Genomic DNA, 12270 nt, shown 5'->3' with positions numbered 1-12270 from the left:
ATCAGGTCTGCAGTTCAAATGAATGGAATGTAACCAACCGATCAACTGCCTCATATACTCATGAAAATTAATTCATTTGAATCAAGCAAAGATCTCTGAGGTGCCTGTTGGAAACTTCCACTGGGTGTTTACAACATGAGAGAGATAAGATCTGCAACCTCTATCACAATTGTTCTATTTATCAAACATCTACCAGGTAGTAAATACTGGAAATCTAAATTGATCCCCCGGGGCTTCCCTGGTGGCACAGTGGTTAAGAATCCGCCTGCCAATGCAGGGGACATGGGTTCAAGCCCTGGTCCGGGAAGATCCCACATGCCGCAGAGCAACTAAGCCTGTGCGCCACAACTACTGAGCCTGTGCTCTAGAGCCCATGAGCCACAACTACGGAGTCCATGTGCCACAACTACTGAAGCCCGTGCACCTAGAGCCCGTGCTCCGCAACAAGAGAAGCCACAGCAATGAGAAGCCCGCACACCGCAACGAAGAGTAGCCCCCGCTTGCTGCAACTACAGAAAGCCCGCGCGCAGCAATGAAGACCCAACGCAGCCAAAAATAAATAAATAAATAAATAAATTGATTCCCCATCCACACTTTACCCCAGAGTTGCTGAATATCTATTTAGGAAATTAAACCCTTGGGCAAAAGATGAAAGCAGGTCGTTATAAGCCCCATGCCAGATTAGTGGTCCCGAAAAACTTCCGAGTTTCAGAATAGATGGATTCCTGAGGAGACAGAAGAGTTAGAATCGAATATACAGAGATACTACTTCATACCTACTTTAAGGAAGAAAAAAAAAAGGAGGTAAGTGTTGGCAAGGATGTAGAGAAACTGGAATCCTCCTGCATTGCTGGTAGGAAAGTAAAATGGTGCAGCCTCTGTGGTGGTTCCTCAAAAAGCTAAATATAGAATTACCATATGACCCAGCAATTCTACTTCTGAGTATATTCCCCAAAGAACTGAAAACAGGGATTCAAACGGACACTCATATGCCAAGGTTCATAGTAGCATCATTCATAGTAGCCAAAAGGCGGTATCAACCCAAATGGCCATCAACACATAAATGGATAAACGAAGGATGGTACATCCATACAATGGACTATTACTCAGCCATACAAATAAATGAAGTTGTGGTACAGCTACAACATGGATAAACCTTGAAAACATTATGCCAGGTGAAATAAGCCAGACACAAAAGGACAAATATTATATGATACTACTTTTGTGAAGTACCTAAAACAGACAAATACATAGAGACAGAAAGTGGATCAGAGGTTACCAGAGACTGGGGCAGTGGGGAGGAATGGGGAGTTATTGCTTAATGGGTCCAGAATTTCTGTTTGTGATGATGAAAAAAGTGTTGAAACAGGCAGTGGTGATGGTTGCACAACACTGTGAATGTACTCATGCCACTAAGTTGTACACTTAAAAATGGCTAAAATGGCAAATTTTCTGTTATATATATTTTACCACAGTAAAAAAAAATTCAAGGGAGGGTGGGCTGGAAGTTTGGGGTTAGCAGATGCAAACAATTACATATAGAATGGATAAACAACAAGGTCCTACTATATAGCACAGGGAACTATATTCAATATCCTAAGATAAACCATAATGGAAAAGAAAAAAAATAAGTGTTTATCACACAGATAAAAAATTTTTTTAAATAAAATGGAAAAAAAATTAAAAGAAATCAAATACATAAATAGGACCATTTCCTCCATGTTCACTGAGCTTCTTCCAAATTGCCACTTTTCAGTTGCTGGTCCCCATGTCCCTCCATAAAAGCTCTTTTTACATTTGGACTCTATTCATCCTTTCGGCCTTAGCTCAAATGTAACTCAGAGAGGGCTTCCCAATCTCCCTACGCCAGTATTCTTTCATGTTGCCCATACCTTCCCTTCCCTTCCCTTCCCATCCCACAATTGCAATTAAATAAATATTTGTGTGATTATGTCTTTAATATCTGCCTTTTCATTAGGTTGTAAGCTCGAGAGGAGCAGGGACAGTCTTGTCCACTGTGTCTGTCTCATCCCCTGAGAGAGGATACAGCACCTAGCCCAGGGTCTGGCACATCGGGGATTCCATATGTATTTTTACATAAATTAATTAATAACTAAATGAATGTGTGGTAGGATTGTTTTTAATTTTAATGCCTTTCACAATGCTTTGAGTTTGATTAAATTATGTAAAAACAAAAAAAAAGTACATCAGGGCTTATATCCCTGTGTTCTACCTTGCGAAGTCGTCAGCAGTCTCTTGGAGCAGGAACCTGAGTGAGACAGTAGTACAATTCGTTTCCAGGTAGATCTGCTACAACACCAACCATTCCAATCTTGGTCTCTAAGTGGTAAGTTGTTGGGCTTACAATGGAACCGCTCTTCACTGTGGGACCAGACCTGCCAGCCCCCTATAGACCATTTCACGTGTTCAGGTTAAGCAGCATCTATATTAGGACCAAAAAGTAAGGCATACTAATGTCAGAATGAGAAAGAACATTCACTCGTTTATTGGGAAAGCCACTTCTTTGATAAGCCTAGGTAAGTTTAGGCTTTATGCCATTAGTCAATGAAAGCACTTCCTACCTCAATGTCCCCATCTTAGCACTCTGCATCAACCTCAGTAAACAACATTCTGTGCTAAAAGGAAGCTAGACACATATAATTAATTTTGAGACAAGAAATACAAAAAGAAACTGATTTAATGAATTTGTCTTCTGGATGTGGACACCTGTGGGAACTGAAAGGCGTGATAATACAGGAAGAAGCACACAACTCACAACAGCTTTTATATAAACAAGTTTTGTCCCACAGATCATTATTCTCTCAGCCCACAATCTAATCTTCTTTCTTTTTACTTTTTTACGTGTTACATATAAAATGCATAAACCAGAGAGTACAAAGCAAACAAGCAACTGTAGACATTAGGAGATTTTTTTGACCATAAGTAACAGAAAACCCAGTTAAAACAGGATTAAACAATACGAAAATCCAGAGGTATTGTGGACTCCAGGGTACGAGATTCAGTCACTGACATTGCCACAAGGAACAGGTTTCATTTCTCTGTCCTGCAACCTTCAGGATTGCCTTCATCCTAAAACATGTCCCCCTCATTGCTTGTAGGATGGCTACAAGTATCCTTGTTTGTGTCAACAAAAGATTCTAAGTCCTTCCCTTCAACCGCACTGGGATGAATTAGGATACATGCAGACCCCCAGGACCAATAATCATTGCCGAGGAAGGATCATACACTGATTAATCAGATTTGTCCCTGGGTTTTGGGGATGGAGAGGATATCTGAGCAAAACTGGGATTTTTGACAGGGAGAAGGGGTGGGGAATGGATGCCAGGTAGGCAGTCAAGAGTGTTCACTACAACTAGCAAATCAGAATTTGCCCACACCTTGAGTTACAAGTATTGCAGTAGTATTAGAGAAATATAAAACACTTTGAATTTCACACATCCACTAATCCACTTGTTCTTAACTCATGTAAGGGATAAGAACACATTCTCATCAGCAACAGTGGCTCATGACATCAGTGATTCTTGGAAAAATCAGGAAGCCTGTGTGGTGTTCTTTATGTATACGTGATAGTCCCACCTTCCTAGAGAAAGAATGGTATCTCTCCATCATATTAGAGGCCCAGTCCTGCATCTTAGCCATCCTCTCCAGTCCTGGGTTCATATCGAAACCTGCTTGGGTCCCACCCTAGTCCTTCCCAGTGATATTGAACAGCATTTCACCCATTTGGGAAATTTATTTTGGGAGTCCCAAAGTATATTTTGACATGACTAGTTCTGTGAGATGTTACTAGCTGTTCCTTGGGGAAAAAAAATAGTTCCATTCTTGCAGAAATCATGAAAGGATTATTTAAACTCTTAGCACTTGCAAAACTTGGGCATTTGTCATTATCAATTCCTGGGACAGCACATCTACTTTGTCTTTTGAAGATTGGGCCTTCGTAAGCAAGAAAGTGACTCTGGTTTTCACAGCAAAGAGGTGAGGCCTCATCCAAGGATATACAAGGGTTTGTATAGGGACTTGTAACAGGGATGCATTATTTTCTTCAATCAGTGGTTCTTAAACTACAATCAAGAATAAGGGTTGGGCTTCCCTGGTGGCACAGTAGTTAATGATTCGCCTGCCAATGCAGGGGACACGGGATTGAGCCCTGGTCTGGGAAGATCCCACATGCCGCGGAGCAACTAAGCCTGTGTGCCACAACTACTGAGCTTGTGCTCTAGAGCCCATGGGCCACAACTACTGAGCCCGTACACCATAACGACTGAGACCACGCACCACATCTACTGAAGCCTGCACACCTAGAGCCCGTGCTCTGAAGCAAGAGAAGCCACCGCAATGAGAAGCCCGTGCACCGCAACGAAGAGTAGCCCCTACTCGATGCAACTAGAGAAAGCCCGTGCACAGCAACAAAGACCCAACACAGCCAAAACTAAAATAAATAAAAATAAATAAATTGAAAGAAAAAAAAAGAATAGGGGTTGCCTTTCAAAAAGGCAGACTCCAGATCTCATCCCAATCTCTGGCTGTGCAGCCTGGGAATTCATATTTAAACGAACTCTCCAGGTAATTCTGATGCAGGTGGTCCATGTGTTCTCTGAAATTGCTATCTACCTACCACATGCCTGCCTGTGACAGTAATCAATGTTGCCACGGCAGCAGCCAGTCTGAGCCACCTCCTGCTGCCTGCTGCCTGGGCAACAACTGACTTTTTGGGTCTCTTCCTTCTCTGCTAGTCCAAGGAGCCACTGTGAACAGCAGTTTTTCAATACTGTGGAAATTATTCAACTGACCCAAACAAAGAAACTGACTCATACTTGTACGATCAGGGATTACAAACTATGTCACCTCACCTTCAGAGCACCAGTCTTTTAATCCCCTTTCTTGGCTCCACTTCAGATGTCAGATACTAGCCCTCAATGATTACATTTCATTGGCACGAAGAGGGTGCAGTCCCTGAGGCCCACACAGTTTTCCAAGCCTGTCACAAACTGGGGTCCTCCCTTATCTGGCATCTATAGCACTCTTGTAACAAGTGTCCTATTGGGTTAAAAGTAAATAAATCTCTCATTTGAGTGACGGATAGTTGAGTTCATTACTTTTACTTTCAGCAAACCCAAAACAATTATTTTCAACTAATTTTTTGGTCAGATGCTAACTATCTGAAAGAAAACCCATGCTAATAGAAGAGAGAATAGGTTAAGTACTAGGATCTGTATCTAATCCCTTAGCAGGTGTGGTAAACAGAATAATGGCCTAATCCCTAGAACCTGTGACTGTGTCGCAATTATAGAGCAAAGGAGAATTAAGGTAGCAGATGGAATTAAGTTTTGCTAATCAGCTGACCTTAAATAGGGAGTACATGCCGCAGGGCAACTAAGCCCAGGCACCACAACTACTGAGCTCTCGGGCCTCTACTAGAAAGCCCATGTGCTGCAAATTACAGAGCCCACATGCCACAAATACAGAGTCCATGCACCCTGGAGCCTGCGTGCCACAACTAGAGAAGAGCAAACCAGTATTCCACAACTAGAGAGAAGCCCACGCACCACAACGAAGGATCCGGCGTCCCTCAACAAAGACCCCCGTGTGTGCAACTAAGACCCGATGCAGCCAAAAATAAATAAGATAAATAAATAATAAATAAATCTTTAAAAGAAAATAAATGTAGAAGAGGGAAGGACAAGAGTCAGTGTCAGTGATGCGATGCGAGAAAGAGTTAGCCGGCCATTGCTAGCTATGAAGATGGAAGGGGACCATGAGCCAAGGAATACCTGCAGCCTCTAGAAGCTGAAGAAGGCGAGGAGACTGATTTTCCCCAAGAGCCTCCGGAAGGAACGTAGGAACATAGCTGGATAAGATCTTGATTTTAATCCGCTGAAACCCGATTCAGACTTCTCTGATCTCCAGAATTTAGGTAATACTTTTGTGTTGCTTTAAGCCACGAAATTTGTGATAATTAGTTACATCAGCAATAGGAAACTAGTACACAGGGAATTAGGAATGAAGACCAGAAACAGATACAGACTAGAGAGTCAAATAAATGTGGGCCTCCTTGCTCAGTGCATACTATAATACCTTTTCTCTAGTGGTGGTCCAGGGGAAACCCTTCATCCTATGAGTTTTCCAGGAGGCCTGCCTTTGAACCAGATAACCTGATTCAGAGAACCTGCAGTATTAAAAAATATATATATATATATTTTTTATGAGTTAAATTCATGTACATTTCTTTTTTTGTCCCTTCAATGTTGGTATTTCATTTGCTTTTCCCTTTTTTTTCCTGAAGCATAACATAAACATATATATATGCAGAAAAATGCACAAATCATTTTCACTTACGTAACCACCACCCAAATCAAGATATAAAATATAACCAGAAGCTTCAAAACTCATCTCATGGCCCCTTCCATGCACTATGTCGCCTCCCACCTCATACAGTATACATGCCTTTGTGTCTGGCTTCTTTCACTTATTAGTATAGTAGTGAGATGCATCCATATGTAGCAATTGTTCGTCTATTTTCATTGCTCTATAGTATTGCACTGTGTAAATAGAAAATGATTCACCCATTTTTTTTCAATTCATCCACTTTTTTAAGAGGAAAATCGTGGATTCAAAGTGGTTTCACCCCCTTCCAGATTTTTCAGACTCTTTACCCGCTAATAAGTAACTGTAAATCACAAGGCAAGGATGAAACAACCTGGGTTTCCCAAATGTATTTGACCATGAAACTTTTTTTTTCCTACAAAGCATCTTACAAGACTAATATTTTGTAGGACACGCTCCAGGAAACCATGGTCTGGAGCAATGGTTTTCAAACTGTGCTCCTCAAAGCTCTAAGTTCCCAGATAGTGACTCAATACTGCATAAGGGATCAGAGTAAGATCAACTGGATCCCTACTTCTGCTTCAACACACCCTCCACTTGTATCTGCTTTAAGAAGGGATTTCACATAAATGGGGTGTATGTGTATATGTATTAACTGCCCATGTGTCTATGATTGAGAAAAGTGTTTGGTTGCTTTAAAAAATGTGTTTGAGGGGCTTCCCTGGTGGCGCAGTGGTTGAGAGTCCGCCTGCTGATGCCGGGGACACAGGTTCGTGCCCCGGTCCGGGAAGATCCCACATGCTGCGGAGCGGCTAGGCCCGTGAGCCATGGCCGCAGAGCCTGTGCATCCGGAGCCTGTGCTCCGCAACAGGAGAGGCCATGGCAGTGAGAGGCCCGCGTACCGCAAAAAAAAAAAAAAAAAAAAAAATGTGTTTGAAAACCACATGTCTAAGCTCTAGGGGACCTCTCAGAAGGCCTTTGCACAGACCCAGGTTCCAAGCTACAAGGACTTCCTGACCTTATCCAAAGTTCACTGCTTTCACAGTTGCTTACTTGCCAGGCTCTGTCCAAGAGCCATCTGCCCACTGCTTCTGCCAGTGGTGTTGTGGAAGGGCTCAAAAGAGATCACTGACAGCTGCTCAATACAGATCAGGCAGCTTAGTCCACAGGCAGCTTCTGGCTATGGAGTCAGAGGCTGAAAATAGATCATTACATGCCACAAAAGTCTGAAATTGCTTCTAACCAGGCAGCATGGTTTAGGGATTAAGAGCATGGACTCCAGAGCCAAACCCCCTGGCTTAGACTTCTGGCTCTGCTGCTAAGTAGCTGTGACCTTGGGCAAGTTTCTCAATGCCCTCACATTTCAGTTTCCTCATCTTTAAAATGGAAGTGAAGATAATAATAGCATGTACCTCAAAGGCTTGATGAGGATGAAATGAGATCATGTTTGTGCAGCACTTGAGACTGGGCTGGGCACCTAGGAGGCACGATGTAAATGTCTGTTAAATAAAACCAAAGTGGTTCTGCGAACTTATAGGTGGCAAAGCCCAATTCCAGGCATTTTACTTATTTTACTGTTCAATTTTTACCACCGCCCTCGAGGTGAGGCGCTCTCTGTGGCCCCCCACGCCCCTGAAGAGTTGAGATCACATGGCCCTCCAAAATGGCGAGTGTTACCAAACTCAGGATTCCTTGGATCAATAACATTTCAAAAGCAATTTTGGGAATTCACGTAGGGTGGCTGTTTTAACTATGCCACTCAGGACATTAAAATAAACTGCTATCTACCATTACCTCTATTTTATGAAAGGTAATTTTAAGACCAAAAAAAGTAGGGAAGACATAATCTCAGAAAAAAAAGACGGGGCTTTAAATTAAATTGAGCTCAGTTAAAAAAAAAAATCACTACCCTGTTCTGGTTTTTCCATTTCATCTTGAGCCAGTGGCCAAGGGCCAACCCCTGTCTGTGACCCAGCATTTGCATTTGACTAACAGTGCTCTACAGGCCCTTGTGAGTGTCCCTGAACACATGGGCCATTATAACTAAACACCTCCCTGAGTGTCCAAGCCTCAAAGCTAGTACTGAACACCCCAAACTGCAGAACTGAAGGCATTTGCTAATGATCCCATTTAACACTGCTATGCTCAGAGGCGAGGGATCACAGGGGAATTGGGCAGAGTTCTGTCAGTTGTTCGCGGTAGCATTTGATGGGGCCTTTTAGAACCACAGCTCCAACTCCAAGGAGCCAAGAAAGACTGAGCTACCTGGGTGTTTTAGATAAAACCTTAGTCTTTCCACCTGTGTTTCATTGCTCTCACACCACTACCACACTCACAACACTTCTGACACCACAGGTGTGGGGTTTTCCCCCACGCCAAGCAATTCTCTGTGACACACCAGGGTGTTCTACAATTTAACTCAATCCTGACACCATCTACTAGAGACAGTGTCAGATCCCACAGGTTAAGGGCTCAGTCCCACGAGACTGCCCCCTCCCTCCATCCCCACAACCAAGATTCAGATGCCAATCACAAGTAGTAGGCCACCAGGATACCCACATCTTCTGTCTGACTTGGCTACAAATTGGAGGTTCCCATGACGTCTTCCTCCTTGGATTCAATTATTTGCTAGGGTAGCTCACAGAACTCAGAGACACACTTACTTACATTTACCAATTTATTAAAGGATACAGATGAACAGCCAGATGAAGAGATACATAAGGTGAGGTCTGGGAGGGTCCGAGCACAGACGCTTCTGTCCCAGTGAATGCGGGGTGTTTCACCCTCCTAGTACTTGCATGTGTTCACCAAACTGGAAGCTCCCTGAGCTCCATACCTTTGGGATTTTTATGGAGACTTCATCACATAGGCATAGCTGGTCATTAACTCCACTACCAGCTCTTCTCCCTTCTTGAGGGAATGAGAGGCAGGGCTGAAAATTCCAAGCTTCTACTCATGGCTTGGTCTTTCCAGCTAGGTCATCCAGTCAGGTCATCCAGGAGCCACTCAGGACCCCACCCAGAGTCGCCTCATTAGAACAAAAAGCACTCCCATCACCCAGGAAACTCCAAGGGTTTCGGGAGCTCTGTGCCAGGAACCAGGAGAAGAGACCAATATGTGTTTTCTATTATCTCACACTGGGTGTGCAGACATAGTGAGAGAGGCCAGCTTGGGGAGTCAGGACACAGGGGCTGTCATGCTGGTCCTGCTGCTAACTCAACCGTGTAATTTTTGGTGAAGTCCTCAACCATTTAGAGACTTGTTTTTCTCTCCTACAAAATGGGGGCAGTAATGCCTGCTTTGTATTTCTCAAGGTTGTCCTGGGAATCATATAAGTAATGGCTGTGAATGTGGTGTTAAAGCACCCTAAAGGAATGCATGTTTGTGACTCTCAGCCTCCACCCCCTTCTAGTCAGGGCCCCAAGTTTCCCCACTAAGTTTATACCAAGGATCTTTCCCTCCAGCCTGACAAGGACTCCACAGTACGACATTGCAGGGTAGACTCCAGGGCCTTGGTTTAGAGCAGTGGGGTAAGGAGAAGCCAATTTTTTTCCTTCTCAGAGTTCTGGTCCCCCAGGTCACTCCAGGATGGAGGGAGCTGCTAAGTATAAACACTCAGGAATCCACAAATACTCTTGGAATTCCAGCTTAGTGAGCCTGTTCAGTAATGCTTCCTGCTAAACTAACAAAGAGTGATAGCAGAAGAATGCTGGGAGACATTCCATCCCCTGGCCTCCAAAGAATCCTGGCAGCTCCACTTGTTATATCAACGTGTTATATCTGGAAGAAACTTTAGATCAGTCGTTCTTAATTCTGGCTAAACATTAGAATCACCAGGGGAGCTTTTAAAAGATACCCTTGCCCGGCTGTACCTCACACCAATTAAATCAGCATATTTGGGAGAGGGACCTAGACATCAGTATTTTTAAAGCTCCCCAGATGATTGCAATGTGCAGCCTAGTTTGAGAACCACTGCTATAGAGGATCCAGGTCAAACACCTCACTTTACAGAAGGAAAAACTGAGGCCCTGGGAGTTTAAGAATTTTGTCGGAAGTCATACAACTGATTAGAGCTTGAGATATCAATTCAACAAGTTGATGATAATAACAGCTCTTTCTTTGTTGAGCTTTTACTCTGGGCCAGAGTAAGCACCAAGCACCTTACAAATATAATGTCAATAAATCCTAATGATTTTATGAGAAAATTGAGACCCAGGGAGTTTAACTAGTTTTCTCAAGGTCAAAACAACTGAACAGTGGCAGAGATTCCAGTTCAATTGTTCAACTAAGTTTGAGCAGCACGCAGATGACAAGACAGGGATAGGGCCCTGCCCTTAAGGAATTTACAGTCTACCTGGAGGGACAGGACACAGGTGAGCCAACATTTAAAACACATTCTGATACGTGTTACAGTAAAAGTCAACAATGGAAAGACAAGGAAGGCACCTAACTCTGGGAAAAGTCAAAGAAGTCTACTTAGAGGAGGAGGTATTGAAGAAGTCTTAAAAGGTGAATGAAAGGTAGTTTAGTGAAAAACGAAGAGGGAGAGAAAGTGGAACCAGCCAGTGTAAAGAATGGTGAATGCTCAGAGCTACGCAGTAATTCATAGTGACTTGATAAGTATATTTGGGTGGAGCTATTGCCAAGAGGTGAGATTGAAGAAGTACAGAGACTAGATCATTAAGGAGTTTAAAAGAGGGAACCATAGCAGGATTATAAACGGACAGTGGAAGGATATAAATGTATGTATTTAAAAGGTTATTGGAGGATATGATACCAAAATCACAGGCAACAAAAGAAAAAACAGATAAAGTGGACTACATCAAAATTGAAAACTTCTGTGCATCAAAGTACACTCTTAACAGAGAAAAAGAGCAACTCATGCAATGGGACAACAAAAAACAATCTGATTCAAAAATGGGCAAAGGACTTGAATCGATCTCTCTCCAAAAAAGATATACAAATGGCCAATAGGCACATGAAAACATGTTCAACATCACTAATCATTAGGGAAATTCAAACCAAAACCACAATGAGGTATCACCTCATAGCCAGTAGGATGGCTATAATCAAAAAAATAGAAAATAATAAGTGTTGATGAGAACGTGGAAAAATTGGAACACTTGTGTACTGCTGATGGGAGTGTAAAATGGTGCAGCTGCCGTGGAAGACAGTAGGGCAGTTCCTCAAAAAAGTAAAAATAGAATTACCATATGGTCCAGCAATTCCACTTCTGGGTATGTACCTAAAGGAATTAAATGCAGGGTCTCGGGCTTCCCTGGTGGCACAGTGGTTGAGAGTCCGCCAGCCGATGCAGAGAACACGGGTTCGTGCCCCGGTCTGGGAAGATCCCACACGCCACGGAGCGGCTGGGCCCATGAGCCATGGCCGCTGAGCCTGCGCATCCAGAGCCTGTGCTCCGCAACGGGAGAGGCCACAACAGTGAGAGGCCCGCGTACCGCAAAAAATAAATAAATAAATAAATAAAATAAAAGCAGGGTCTCAAAGAGATATTTGTCTACTCATGTTTATAGCAACATTATTCATAATAGCTGAAAGGTAAAAGCAACCCAAGTGACGAACGAATAAATAATCAAAATGTGGTGTACATATATACAATGGAACGTTATTCAGCCTTAAAAAGGAAGAAAATTCTGGTACATGTTACAAGGTGGAACCTTATTGTGGTAAGTGAAATAAACCACCCACAAAAGGACAAATACTGTATGAAGTACCTAGAGTAGACAAATTTACAGAGACAGAAAGTAGAATTATGGTTACCAGGAAGGAGCCAGGGAGATGGGTAACGGAGAGTTACTGTTTAATGGGTACAGAGTTTCAGTTTGGGAAGATGAAGAAGTTTTAGAGGTGGATGGTGGTAGTGATTTCATAAAAATGTGAATATACTTGATTCCACTTAACTGT

General features: G+C 42.9%; 1 protein-coding gene across 2 annotated transcripts in view; it reads right to left on the bottom strand.

Annotated features, from left to right (window-relative positions):
• NT5C2 (5'-nucleotidase, cytosolic II) overlaps positions 1-12270 on the bottom strand; it is a 153970-nt gene that overhangs the window by 112906 nt on the left and 28794 nt on the right. The window contains exon 2 of one of the 2 annotated variants that reach the window (XM_079900798.1): positions 2234-2443. The exons of the other annotated variant lie outside the window; for it this stretch is intronic. The gene's annotated coding sequence lies outside the window, so the exon portion shown is untranslated. The remainder of the gene's footprint in view (positions 1-2233; positions 2444-12270) is intronic. 2 annotated transcript variants of the gene reach the window in all.

Source organism: Stenella coeruleoalba, assembly GCF_951394435.1.
Source record: "Stenella coeruleoalba genome assembly, chromosome: 16".
Taxonomy (NCBI): domain Eukaryota; kingdom Metazoa; phylum Chordata; class Mammalia; order Artiodactyla; family Delphinidae; genus Stenella; species Stenella coeruleoalba.
This window is presented reverse-complemented; position numbering and strand designations above follow the sequence as displayed.